Here is a 13,717-nt window from a genome sequence, read left to right as displayed (position 1 = left end):
TTACAATCTTCAGGCCGAAGTGTCCACGCCAGCACCCTTTGCCCCTCCCCCAGTACAGGTTAGCCACCCCGGAGATAATCTCTGGTTAACCTCCCTGTCTTTCCTTTGCTTTTTTCTCTCCCTCTCTTTATCTCTCTCTGTTCTGCTTGTCTAGCAAGTCAGAAGGCGTCTCCGTGCGCTGCCGTCATCATCATGTTACTGCTGTCATCGCACGAACTTTCCACGACACACGCGTTATTTCTCGCCTTACACAAACACGTTAAGCCATGTAGTAGCGCTCCGCAGAACCTCGAACGATTCCGTAGAGCCAACTAACTACCTGCAGAATGCTTCGTATAACACCGATTCCAGTACTGCGTGGGATCTGCAAAATTTATATCCACCCTTATTCGCAGGACATTAGAGTCTACACGCGCTCCCACACGCATGCCCATATTTGCCTTAGGCTTAACCAGCGATCGGGCACGTGGTTCCTTTCGCTCTAATGCATATAGTGTACGTAATTCCTGGAATGACACGCAGAAAGACGTGGGTTGAACGCGAGTGCTCTGAATCCCATGAGCCTAGCGTCCGGGACGTTCCTGGCTACTACCTGGTGGCATCAGATGGATGTTTGTTTGTCTCTCAGTGCAAGATATGTTCCGGAGATGGCTGTTACGGGCGAATGCAAGCAAGGTATATGCACTTAGTGCAATCAACGTTTTCATGCCGGGCTTCGCGGACCGCGTGAACGACGAGCCGAAAGGAGCACGTGCAGCCGAAATGCATGCTCTAAAAGCACGACGCCCTATTGCAGCGTCAGAATCTTAACTCGTCCAAGCAAACATCGCTTGCCCAATCTGGCACTAAGAGCTCCCAGTCGGTACGTTCTTAACGTGCACTCCGGCTGCTGATGATGTTGGTTCCACTCGCTTTCTTACAGTGTTCATGGACTAACACTGTGTACAACACCCCAACCCCTCAACCGCATTCCACATGCCCCCCTCCCCCCTCCCAAACTCTGCTGCCAGGTATGGCATGCACGTCTCTAGATAAATGCCAAGGAGATACGAAAGATAACAAAAACACGCATTCTATACCAGGTGCGGCATTATGCGACTTCAGTGAGACGTACTAAAAGGCATGACGTCGCCAAATCATGAGAATTTATTTTTGTTAAACGGACAGCTAAAGCTTCAGAAAATGGCTGAACGTACTTTATCCTAAGCAGGTAAATAAACTGCTCCATACTCTAGCTTATACTACATTTTTTTTATTTATTGAGCGACGTTATTCCTTAGGTCCCTGAGCTTTCGCCCTCCTCTGTGCTTCGTCTTCCTCCTGACAAATGACTAGGTTGTTGGCGCAGCTATTCCCTAGGCGACACCTAAGAAACCGTAAGTACACTTTAGCGTATTCTTGCGCTACGCGCTAAAGTTTATTTCGGTATCTATAAACGCAGGTAAAAAGAAAATAGCCACCATTTCAAGACTTACAAAGAAGGCGCACGTTAGGACCGATATTTAGTGTCATCTAGTAGTATATACGTGAGGCAAACGGGCCGAACGTCACAGCTCGGAAAGCAACCATTAAATTTAGAGAAAGTGAATTCGCCGAAGGGACTTTCGGAGAAGTGCCGATGGGACTGGTCACTGTACGGAGCAGACGAAGCGTATGTTCTTTGATTGGCTGACACCTTCGCAGACAATTCAGTGACGGCATGAATATGCAGCGGTGCTTTAGGGGTCAGCGCTAACTCTACTGACACGCAGTTATGTTCGCCGGTAAGTTAGTTTCGTTTCATCACCGCTCTCCATATGTCGCATTGTTGTCGCGAGCCGGTCACCATTTGCATTCTTATGGCTTTCCATAGGCTGCACCAAGGCGAAGTTACGCGTTAATAATCCTATTAATATTACTTAGGAGATTTCTACTCCACAGGGCAAGTTCCATTGAAATGTCATAATTACTTTGTTACCACATTTCGGCAAAAAGTCACTTAAGTACACTACGTAATCATTCTTGCCCCACTGATCGCCTTGTCAGTGATCATCTCTCCAGTAGTCTCACGCGTACCATCCAGCGAGGGCCTGCGTTAAGTTGCCCAGAGAGGCCAGCGTGCACCTGTTTGGCTGTCCGCGTCTACCGGTTCATCTAAACGTATAACGTTAGCGCCGTGCTCTTGTGTGCTCATTTTACGTCACGTAGCCGTGATCTCCATTTATGAATAATAGGCTGCACCGTCTCCCAGAGCCCTAATCATATGCAGATTTTTTTTTTTCGATTCTGTGTTCAAGGTGCCTCTAGGCTGCACCACGGCCACTTTTTCACTGTGAATTGACAACACACACGCGCGCACGCACAAACACACAAAAAACTGCAAGCGTTCCTCAGCAGATAAACAAATGGAAATGTTTTCTGGAAATAAAAATGACGGCCTTCGTTCGTGTCGCACTTCAAAGGCAGCCCTCGCGAGGGCGCCCCGAAGCCAGTGACTCAACTGAAGCAATAATTTACAGACTTCGCATTGGCACATGCTATATACAAAATGTTTCTCATAAACATACGACAAACTAACAGCTTTGCCTGCTCTTGTGAAGAGGCTGTAGAGATAGGACAGTGCTGTGAAAATTACTGTACTAGGAGCTTTCCGCAGTGATACCTGTTCGAAAGGAGTCCAGTGTCATTGCGTGAAATCCACTCTCCAGGACATAACCATCCGATAAATTGCAACACTGGAGAACGTACGTTCAGAACTTTCTTAAGTATTTCCAATATATGAAAGTTACGAATTTAAATATTATATACCTTTGATTCTGTGAAAATGTTGACTTTTTACATGTAAATGATTTATTAAGCAATCGCATATAATCGTTCCTTCGTTTGCTGTTTCTATTACAAGTAGAATGTAGCATCGACATAATATCAAGTTGCAGAGTTAATATACACTTTAACCGGCCCTACAAGTAGCGTTAGACATACTGTAACATACTAAATTATGGGGTTTTACGTGCCAAAACCACTTTCTGATTATGAGGCACGCCGTAGTGGAGGACTCCGGAAATTTCGACCACCTGGGGTTCTTTAACGTGCACCAAAATCTAAGTGCACGGGTGTTTTCGCATTTCGCCCCCATCGAAATGCGGCCGCCATGGCCGGGATTCTATCCCGCGACCTCGTGCTCAGCAGCCCAACACCATAGCCACGGAGCAACCACGGCGGGTATACTGTAACATACTACGTGGAGCCCCAGTAACACAATATTCTTCTCTATATATTGCCCGATTGTTGTACACTTAGGCCCTACGTTACTTCGGGCCACGGATGTAGCATTATTTAAAAAAAATATTATTTCGGGCATAATGAGATTATGTAGGGCTGCTACTGGGGCATGGAAATGCAGGAGTTAACAAAACATAAGGCACCGCGTTGCTGATAATTTGCGGATATCACATAACCCGAGCTAGTCAACATCACTCTGAGGATTTCAACACGGCATCCTTCAAAAGAACTGGCGTTGGTGCGTGGTAATATCCATTACAACTAGCCATTCTTGGCTCCCAACGTCCTTGAGAGTAAGTATCTCGCGGGGCAAAGCCAAATGCAATCAGCACGTTGTCACCGAGCAGTATGAAGTACATATGCTCCGTCGGGATACTTCGTCACTTGGGAACACGTCAGGTAGACTGATCCACGAATGACGTAGCACGTAACAATAATAAAAGATGGAAGTACGCGCAAAATTTTTCATTGAGATTAAGGAGATACAAGTACTAAAGAAAAAAGGGCGCGCGCGCATGCGCAAGCACGCGCACATCCCACACGCACAAAACACGTGAGCATGGACACACTGGTCTAGAAGGCACACCGTGGATAGAGCTGGCGTGTGATATTTAAACTCGGATCCGCAGACAGTCGCAAGCGTCTTTGTTTACTAACCGCAGTCTCTCTCTCTCTCTCTCTCTCTCTCTCTCTCTCTCTCTCTCTCTCTATCTCACTATCTCTCTTTCTGTTTCTCTCTCTCTCTCTCTATCTCACTCTCTCTCTCTCTCTCTGTTTCTCTCTCTCTCTTTCTTTCCTTTTTGTGCACGCCGCGGTAGGATTTCATGCAAGAAAAAAAAAAGAAAGTAACCAAGCTAGCTAGAACTCACAGACTAAAGTCGTTGGCGCTGAGAAACTCACTTTGCAAGACTGCTTCCGGGTGACAGTTTAGGATTGGGAGCAAGTTTCTTGTGGTCCTCGCAGTAGCCTTGTCCTGTTGTCATCATTCTAAAAGAAAACAAAACAACAAGAGAGAAACTTAAACGTACCTTCACGTAGACACACCTTCACTCGAGCCGGAGCGAGCTTAAAGGCTTCGAGCAAAAAGAAAAGTAGATACTGGCCACCCAACGAAGCAAGGCGTAGGAAAGCACCGAGAAACGAAAGTGAGGATAAAAAAAAAATTTACAAACGAGATTCCCGCACAAGCACCTTGAACGAAAATGAAAGCACTATTGCTCGAGGCTTAGCAACCGCCGCAAAGGGAAGGTTAGCGATGGCAAACGCTCTTGGATTCTACGCGTATGCAAGGATTAGTTTGTCTTCGTGCTCTCGAGAAATTGGCGTCTCACGTTCGCCAGTGTTGATGCCAGGGGGGGCTTTCGCGCTCTGGTAATAACGTTTTCACCCGAATGTCGAGTGTCCACTGCCTAAGGACGTCTGACAGGCCAAACAGGCTACACGCCGGCACTCAGAAACGAGACACTCGGTAAACATAGTCCACCTGAGACGTAGTCGTCCAGGAACACCAAAGAAAAGGAAGCTAGAATTGCTACGCCCACTGTGCGAGAACGTTTGCGACGCACGCACAAACACACAGGCGTCTGTTTCTCGGGCCTCCTTTTTCTCAAGCAATATAGCACCATGCAAGACGGTTTTGGAAAAATCGCTGGAGTGAAAACGATGTCCCGGAAGTGAAACTGGACTGCGGACATCTTAGGAGGGGCACGATAAAACATGAACATATAGTGAAGGGTAAAAGAAAAACACTTTCCCTACACTCTCTATTAGTTCAACCTGGATTATTTTGCAGTGGAGATGCTGGTCGACGTTACTGGTATTACTGGTTTTAGGACAAAGAATAAACGTCTTGGCAAATCTTATTGGAGATAACGTCTTCACTACTCAGCCGAAGATAAGACTTTCGTCAGGAACCTATAGCTTTTATTTTTTCAGTGAGCCTTACATTTACATAGAACGGGCCAAAACACTTTATCTGTCAGCGCACACCACTACACAAGCCTGTATTTCAGAGGTGAAGTAGGGGAAGTGGCAGGCTTCACCTATGCTGGCAGGAAGCTAGGGAACATTGGTGCGATGCATTGTATGATGATCCTAGTATCGATGAACATTGTGCCGCTAATCATTGTGTCGATGCGCAGTGATCCTACCTTGGATTAATGCAGCGTATACCGAGAGCTACTACGGCCATTCGCCACACTAATACCCACAACGCTTTTCCTTTCTTGCGCGTTCGCTGCATGACAGAGATGTCGTGCTTTGCATGCTGCAGGTGTAAATCAAGATTGATAGGAATTTTTAATACAATATTTGTTGCATGTAAACAGAGCTCTGTATACGTGTCACATTACCGTGTATACTAAGTCTGGATTGGTTTCTTTAGCAGCATTGTCGTGATCTTTTCTGCATAAGTGGCCACAACCACGACCCAGGCATCTTCTACCAAGCATGGCCAATGAACACGGCGCGCGGTGCTTGTAGTTACCGCTCAGCGTAAAGCTACCGCAATAATCATTGACAAAACATGCATAAAAAGTGGAAAAGCAATTACCCAGCTGTGTAGAGATATTACGACGACAAAATTAACTGTTTGCTAAGTGCATGGCGACAATGTTACACGTTGCACTGTCTCCCTACGCGCCGGTCTTAGTTCAATACATTCATAAAGCGCACAGTATACACGAAGGATGCCTCGAAATTTCTAGGCCCATACGACAACACACATAATGGCAGATGTACAAGCCAGAGCAGTCGTGGTAATGATCCACGTAATTTGCGCGTAATGCGCAGCTCTTTAGAGCGACAGCCTTCGCGTATGCCTTGTGTGTAGTATCAGCGCATAGTATGAGTGGGAGAGGACCAAGAATGAAGGTTGAGGCTCAATAAAACGCTGGGTGAGCCAATACGGCCGCATCACGTGACTTGGCACTCTAAAGCTTCGTCGGAAGTCCTGTATATGTCTGTCTTTTTTAGTCCTTTTCTTTGTCTGTGCTAAGTCATATCATGCTCTTAAAAAATGATACCTTTCATATATTAGACATGGCACGGTACTGTAGATGTGGCATGGGGAATTATGATATGGTCTTTACGATGTGGCAATCTTAAGAATAACGCTACCTATTAGTGGAAACCTGTAATTCATTACTTAGTGTGTGAATTCTAGAAGTTCGTTTACTTAGCGGGACTTCTGGCACATGTAAAAGCTGTGTTCGCCCCGATTTGCATGTGTTACTTTATTCAGATTTTGTTGTTGTATATATGGATTATTGCGGCAAAGTATATACATAAATAAAGAGAGATACTGTCTCTTATTGAAAAACTGGATACGTTTGCCTGGCTGATGACCTAACGTGCCACATCATGTGTTGGATGAAAAATACGATATGCAATGTGACCACATAAAAACGAACAAACAGTCCATACTGTCACAGACATGGGCAAACACTGATCAAGTTCATAAACGCTCATTAAGGCTTGTGTTTAAAAAGATATTAAAAGCACTTAATTTAAAAAAGGAGATTAAAAGCATGGACGCAATGCTGAAGCATTGTTTCTCCATGGACCAAGAATTTCCCACAGGTTGGCACTGTATCAATGCATCCTTCGACTCGGATGTAGCCCAAATGGATGCGCCCCAACGAGCTTTTGTTGACGAGCCTGTCAAATCCGTACTTTGGCGAAGTTGCTTGCCTGCCCGTAGAGTCGTTAACAGCGACGACTTTCCTTGTTCATTCAACATTTACGCTTATGTGGTTGCGACCACGGAGCAATATCTTTCATTTAAAGTTATTTTGTTTTATACTGTGAGCACACATGCCAAAACAGGAGTTGCTGTTTGACGAAACAGTGACGAAAAAGGTTATCTCTAATCCGCAAAAGAGAAAGCGCTTGCATTTAACAATCTTTGAAGCATTCGATTCCTATTCTTACTATCCAATAAGAAAACACACGTATACAATGGACAGAGAAAGAAATAGGGAAGGAGCAGAGTGGCAACTGCCACCGATAGGGGCACAACGCCTTCCTATTCTTTATGAAGGAGGGGATAGAAAAGGGAGTTGAAGAAAGGGAGAAAGGAAACGAAGAGCCCGAAAACATCAGGACGACAGGCCACAAATAGACACGAAAATTTCAAAACAAGATACTGCAAAATAATATGCCTGTACGTTCATGCACAACAAAGTTAGTACTAGAAGAAATGGTAAATTCTGAATATATAGATTTCGACTCGCAACTGACATAATAAATTAGAAAACGCGTTTACGTCAGTAAAAGACGTTTTAAATTCCTAAAAAATATGGAGCGTAATGGCACTGGAAAAGACTCCTCGCCGAATTACCAAGTTAGGCTCTCTTTGAGCATTAAAAGTAGCGGCTACATAGTCAAGCGCGCCGATGTCGTTGCAGCACGGGATAGGCGAAGGTCGGTGACTTTTTTCGTAACGCCGTCAAGCCAACATTCACTTGAAGTCTTCTATCTTCATTAGCTGCGACACCGCTTCGGTTTATTATACCAAAAAAAACTGAGTTGGCAAAAGTGAACCCCAGAGCCATGCGCTGACCACTCGCAATTGATGGAAGGAAGCCAAGCTGTTCCACCGTCAGTGAAGTGACGCAAGGAAGGACAGGTAGGCTTTCGGGTGCGCGAAGTTATTTGCATATGCAAATGGAACTGCATGTTATGCTCCATAGAGTGCTTTGATGGCGCGGGAGAAGTGTACACGACAGGGAGCGATACGCTGCTGAGTGTTGGGAACGAAAGCTCGCATCCCAGCTGAGTGGTGCCTGCGTTAGACAGCAAGGTCGAGGTACTGGTCAGTTTCCTGAGAGCTTGACCGCGCGTTCGGTACCTCAGTTCAAGTATACTTGGAGCAAAATAGCGCCCTTCCACAGTACCTTCCGCTTATCGAAAGTAGCAGAGCTAAAATGGTCACTGATGAGGTCGACAAAGTCCCCCTAACACGTGGCCGAGACTCAAGTCAGAAGAGAGATAAGATAAGCGGGGAAAAGGCAGGCATGTTAACCAGAAAAAAAAAAAGCGTGTCTGGTTTGCTCGCGGCGTATGCCTGAAGGTGCGAAGACGGGCTTCCCGCCGCCAAAGGCACCAACACGAGTGTTCATAGCCCTAACACGCTTTCGTTTGTCCCGTTCTGTACGACGCTCTCGTCCGTATTACGCGAATTATGCCCTGACGAATAGCTGGAGGATTCTTTTTATGCGATCCCCTTCGGATATCAGTGATCTACAGAACAATAAGGCAATGCCAGAACGCGAAGCTTGTGTGAGTAGTACGTATTGCTGTGCTAGTCGGTTCATACTGAAGAGTTTCAACATTATAGCACTCGCCTTGTACCCTCGTCCTTTGTGTTCTCCCTTTCCGCTAAATGGCCATACGTCCTAAGGTCTGAAACAGTTCACAAAGCTTATATGTGCCATGCTGTGTTACCAGTCGCAATGAACGCTTTGTTGAGTACCGCTATCGGCCTCATACAAGAAGCTAGCGTAACATAGAGTAATGATTGCTAGTCTACCAGATTTGAAATGCGAGAAAACTGCGCCATTTGCTGACCTAAACATATTATAACGATTGGTGCTTTGATGTGTCGGGGTGGCATGTTTTCCAATTCACGCTGGCAATTCACAGACCGCGGTTCTCTTCGTCAGGTGAAAAATCGATGCAGCCGAAATTGCTCACAATACGTAAACACGCCGCGAGTGATCATGTACACCCGTGAGCAAAAGTATCCAGACCACAGGGTCGCCAAGAAAAACTGGATTTCTTCGTAATTAACTCGCATAAACGGAAACTGACGTTTGCACTAGAAAATTCGCAGTGCCAAATTTGGATCGTAATCTTTCATTTCAAGTTACATTCATAGACAGCAAAAGAAACTAGTTTTATCGCGCAATCCATGTTCCGTATATTTTGCCCACGGGTGTACGTTCGCCTGTTTGTGCAGCCAAGAGAAATTTCCGCATACCGCAGTCAACGCTGCACAGAAAGTCTACAGAGGGGTTCCCTGACGACATTGTAGGAAGGGACATCACATTAATTCCCACGAAGAATCAGCTCAAGCTAAGCCATCTCCAAATCGTTCCTCAGCAGGCGACAGCAACACATTCAAGAGGCGCCGCGCCGGATCGCACACGCCAGATAGGAGGAAAGGCTCGCTGCACGCCGTTTCCTCCTCGCCCAAGAAGAAAGGCGTATATCAACGCCTCCTAGATAGCACAAGGCCGGTGCTCTTCGATACGTGACGTCATGCTGCCTTGCTCGACTGACAAAGAATCTAATGGGGACGCTCTCCCGAGTAAGCCGCGGGGATTTCGACGTCACCGTTTTCGTCACGCCGCGCTTGGCAATGGAAATTTCGGTCCAAGTAGCATGACGTCAAAGCAGAGGGCGCAGACGTGCTATCTAGGAGGCGCTGTCCATATGCGCCACAGCATGACGCATGACATCATCATCATCATCATCATCATCATCATCATCATCATCGTCGAAGCCTGAGAGTGGATGATTCCTGCTGCAGTACGCGGCTCATATATACGTGAATGGATTCAGCGGTGGCAATACGGTGTGTCGTTGAATTGCTTCATTCCTAAATAGAGATAACGTCGACATTAAACGGGAGGTGGGTAATGCGAGAATTTAAATTAAAAAATAAGTATTGTTGCGAAGATATTGCGTGCAAAGCTGAACAAGGTGCTCGGCAGATCGATGACGACGGCAACTCTGTGAGACGTCGGCACATGTAGCCCTTGAGGCGAGTTGTCTTGCCTTTCTCTCTAAATATGCAAATGCAGCTTTCGTCTGCATCTCGTCGTCTGCCACAATATCATGTTCGGGAGATGCTGGTCCTTTCAATTTGCACCAACTACTGTTCTTCACGTATATATACGTGGAACGAATAAGTGCAGCAGCTACCAATGGAAGATTCACCATAGTAAACGCGCTCTAACTTGAGATCAACTCGCACAAATAGGTTAAACACATTCATTAATAAAGCCAACTCACACAGGAACGCGTGAGCCACTCACTCTTAATGCGAGTTCCGGTAGTTACACTGAACTTCACATTACGGTAGGTAATCATGTCAAATCACCACGCCTTTTGGAGAAACTGCGAGCTGTCTCCACGGTTTTCGTTTTGCATCGCATTTTGTTGCTCTTCGTTAAATGACGAAAGCGTGGCCGAACCGGCAATCGAGGAGCCTGCTTTTTTTTTTACTTACTCAAGGCGTATTTTTATAATTACTCGAGTAACATCTCGACAGGCCGGTGCTTAGGTAAAAGGTAATTACGAAACTCTTTCGTTGCGCGACCCATTAATTATGGCGCAGCGCGTGAGTAGATAGCGTGAACTTTGAATAACAGGCATTAGTAACTGTAATTGGATAAAAACAATCACATGCTTTTTTCAGAAGGAAAAGAACTACGATTTACTGCTTTACAGTCTCAACGTGATAGCCAGTACAATGAGACATGATCGCTGTTATTTTCTGCTCACATGTCCTTTTCGTTTTTTTTTCGTTTAAATACTACCGCTACCCTTTGTATTTTTGTGCTCGCTTACATCCCAACAGTGCCGGTGAGAGCAGCACAAAGTGATATGGCGTCAGGCGCCGATCTCATTTACTTTGTTAACCGGGAATTGTTATTCTAAGCAAGTGCCCACCTCTCGCTGCCGGGATCCCTTTACGTGCTCGCAGAGATTCACACACGCAAAAAAAAGGAAAAGAAAAGAGAAGAAAGAAAGAAAGAAAGAAAGAAAGAAAGAAAGAAAGAAAGAAAGAAAGAAAGAAAGGGAAATAAAAATATTACGAGAGAGATTTTGAAACGGCCAATGATGGAGCCTTTCTGCGACGTTTTTTATGGGGTATACCTATTTTGCCATGTTTAGAAGGAGAGCGGTGGTTAATTATTTTATCAAGTTCAACGCGCGTCCTTGAAGCTCCGAAAAAAAAAGGTAAGTGAGGTTAAGCAGGTGAAAGAAAGAAAAAAAGGACGGGGGAGGGGCGGTGCGAATTATCTATTCTATTTCATCGTCTTCATCGCAATGCCAACGATGTGTGTGCCGCGCCAAATGTGTGACGTGCAGGTTAAGCTACACAACGATTAAATAGATTACTCGCGGAATACAGCGGCACTCTCAGAGTGTCATATCAGAAGCTTGACATTAGCGGGCATGATCTGAATGAATAAATGATATCGGCGGGACACGTGACTGTGATAGGTTAGGCACAGTGCGCGTAGGCGTCTTAGAGCGCAGACTGCCGCAGCTGGTTACTCCAATTGTGTAACAGTGTGACAGCGCCCAGACCTCCCACTTCCACACGCATTCACCCTCGTTTCCTGCTTTGGGACCTGACAGGAACGTATTAGTGGTAAAAATCAGCCATCACGTAGCCCCATCTGAAACTGCGGACCAAGTATAAGGGATGCCTTGTCGCCGATTTTGAGATCCCATCTTGTTGACGTTGAAAGAAACATACTAACTCATTACAATTGCATCCTTGAAAAAGTAATCGCTACACTTAGCGATCACTGCCCCGCCAAAGTTAGTGAGGGAAATGCTCGACAGGAATCGATTACTTCTGCGCTACTTTCCTCCGAACTATTATTCTCTTGGAGGCGCCAACATGTGACGCGCATCGCCAGCCGCGGTGTGTGTATGTGTTGTTAACTATTTTGCGTATATCGGTTTTAATGCAATGAAGAGAACCAGTGTCTCTGTATTACCAGCATGAAATGCGAGATCTGCACACTATCTGATCGCTTGGCGTATAGGGACTAAAAACATAAAACATATGAGCGCATGCTCGTGTACGGCAAACCTAAGGCAACCACGAAACATATAAGCGGCAGGTGCTATCAATTATTTGTGATACACCAGCATCGTTCTGACGCATTTCATGTCTCGTATACTTGAAATCACTATATGTCTACGCTAGCCTTCCTGCATGAGGTCGATGGCGCTGCTCAACACAGCGATCACTTCGGTTGGCGAGCCAGCATGATACATCTATATAATCTACGTGCTTCGGCATTGCCTTTTTGCCCTGTAAAGCCGTAATATGAGAGAGATCGCATAAAAGGAATGCGATAGCTATTTTACAGGACAACATTTCCGTAATACGTGTGACTGCGTCCAAGAGAACGGAATTAACACAACCAAAACAAACATTTGGTTATCATCTTCTTTCTCGAAAAAGAAAGAGAAAACGGGCTAATGCCGCAATACGACCTCGCATACTCACGCCGCACAACGTTTATAGATCTATAAACGTTGATGTCAAATGCTCGGACCATGCGCTATATAGAATAGATATCGGTAATCCAGCATCTACCACACAGCGGACGCTCGAACAGTTCGTAAACGGTCGCTTTGCTGGACAAGCTTAATTCACACTGTAAGGTATGCTGTTATTACTAACCAAAACAATTGCATTCAGTGGTGGTAACCTCATCCACCGTACCAAGTAGTCACTCAATATAATCTACAGTTAACAGTTCGAACGCTAGTCAAAGTATAACAGCTCAACTTCTACCATAGCAGAACGGTACCCACGCTGTTACGATCGGCCTGTATGTTTCATTGCTCCTAAACTGCAGTTAGAACTAAAGAATACTGATATACGGTAACACTAATGAACTGAGTTTTCACAAGTACACAATTGATATCCGAGGCTGATTGTAGGTTCGAACATGCGCGCACACATAGCGCTCCATGCTCCGTCCGCCTCGATGCCTGCAGAAAGTCCGGCCATGCCGACTTAAACCACTTCAGTAAAAAAAAATAATAATTATGGGGGTTTTACGTAGTACTTCTGCGGAAACACGCAAGGTGGAGAGAAGTAATGAATAAAGGGAAAAACGGACTTTTCTTTTTGAGGCTTTTCTTTGGAGGAACCCGTATGGGTTTCCTTTGTAGCAATTGCTACGAACGGGTGGATGTCCATTTTTTTCCTTTATTTATTATGGGGTTTTACGTGCCAAAACCACTTTCTGATTATGAGGCACGCCGTAGTGGAGGACTCCGGAAACTTTGACCACCTGGGGTTCTTTAACGTGCACCTAAATCTAAGTACACGGGTGTTCTCGCATTTCGCCCCCATCGAAATGCGGCCGCCGTGGCCGGGATTCGATCCCTCGACCTCGTGCTCAGCAGCCCAACACCATATATGCACTGAGCAACCGCGGCAGGTAACCACTTCAGTACGTCTCACAGAACCGTTTTCCACGTAAAAGACGCCCGTCATGCTAAATATACCGCACGAGCGTGAAAACCTGCCATGCAAAACGGAGCGCTCGCCCAAGCCAGCATGCCGACTGCCCACAGATGGCGCCACTGCGCAGCAATATGGTGGCGCCCATGACAAAACGGTGTACACATGCGAAATTATGCTTTGATTGTGATGCGACAGCTGCGCTCCACGCGGTGCTTGCGATTTTCC

General features: G+C 45.8%; 1 long non-coding RNA gene across 2 annotated transcripts in view; it reads right to left on the bottom strand.

The window, feature by feature from the left end:
• Positions 1–4,011: 4,011 nt before the first annotated feature.
• Positions 4,012–13,717, bottom strand: part of LOC140214088 (uncharacterized) — a 61,630-nt gene continuing 51,924 nt past the window's right edge. The window contains exons 2-3 of one of the 2 annotated variants that reach the window (XR_011891009.1): positions 4,162–4,248; positions 4,012–4,057 (exon numbers count right to left, since the gene is read on the bottom strand). This is a non-coding gene — a long non-coding RNA (uncharacterized lncRNA). Of the gene's footprint in view, positions 4,058–4,160; positions 4,249–13,717 lie in introns of those variants that run through there. The other variant, XR_011891008.1, reaches the window with a different exon arrangement.

Source organism: Dermacentor andersoni, chromosome 11 (assembly GCF_023375885.2).
Source record: "Dermacentor andersoni chromosome 11, qqDerAnde1_hic_scaffold, whole genome shotgun sequence".
NCBI classification, from domain to species: Eukaryota; Metazoa; Arthropoda; class Arachnida; order Ixodida; family Ixodidae; genus Dermacentor; species Dermacentor andersoni.
This window is presented reverse-complemented; position numbering and strand designations above follow the sequence as displayed.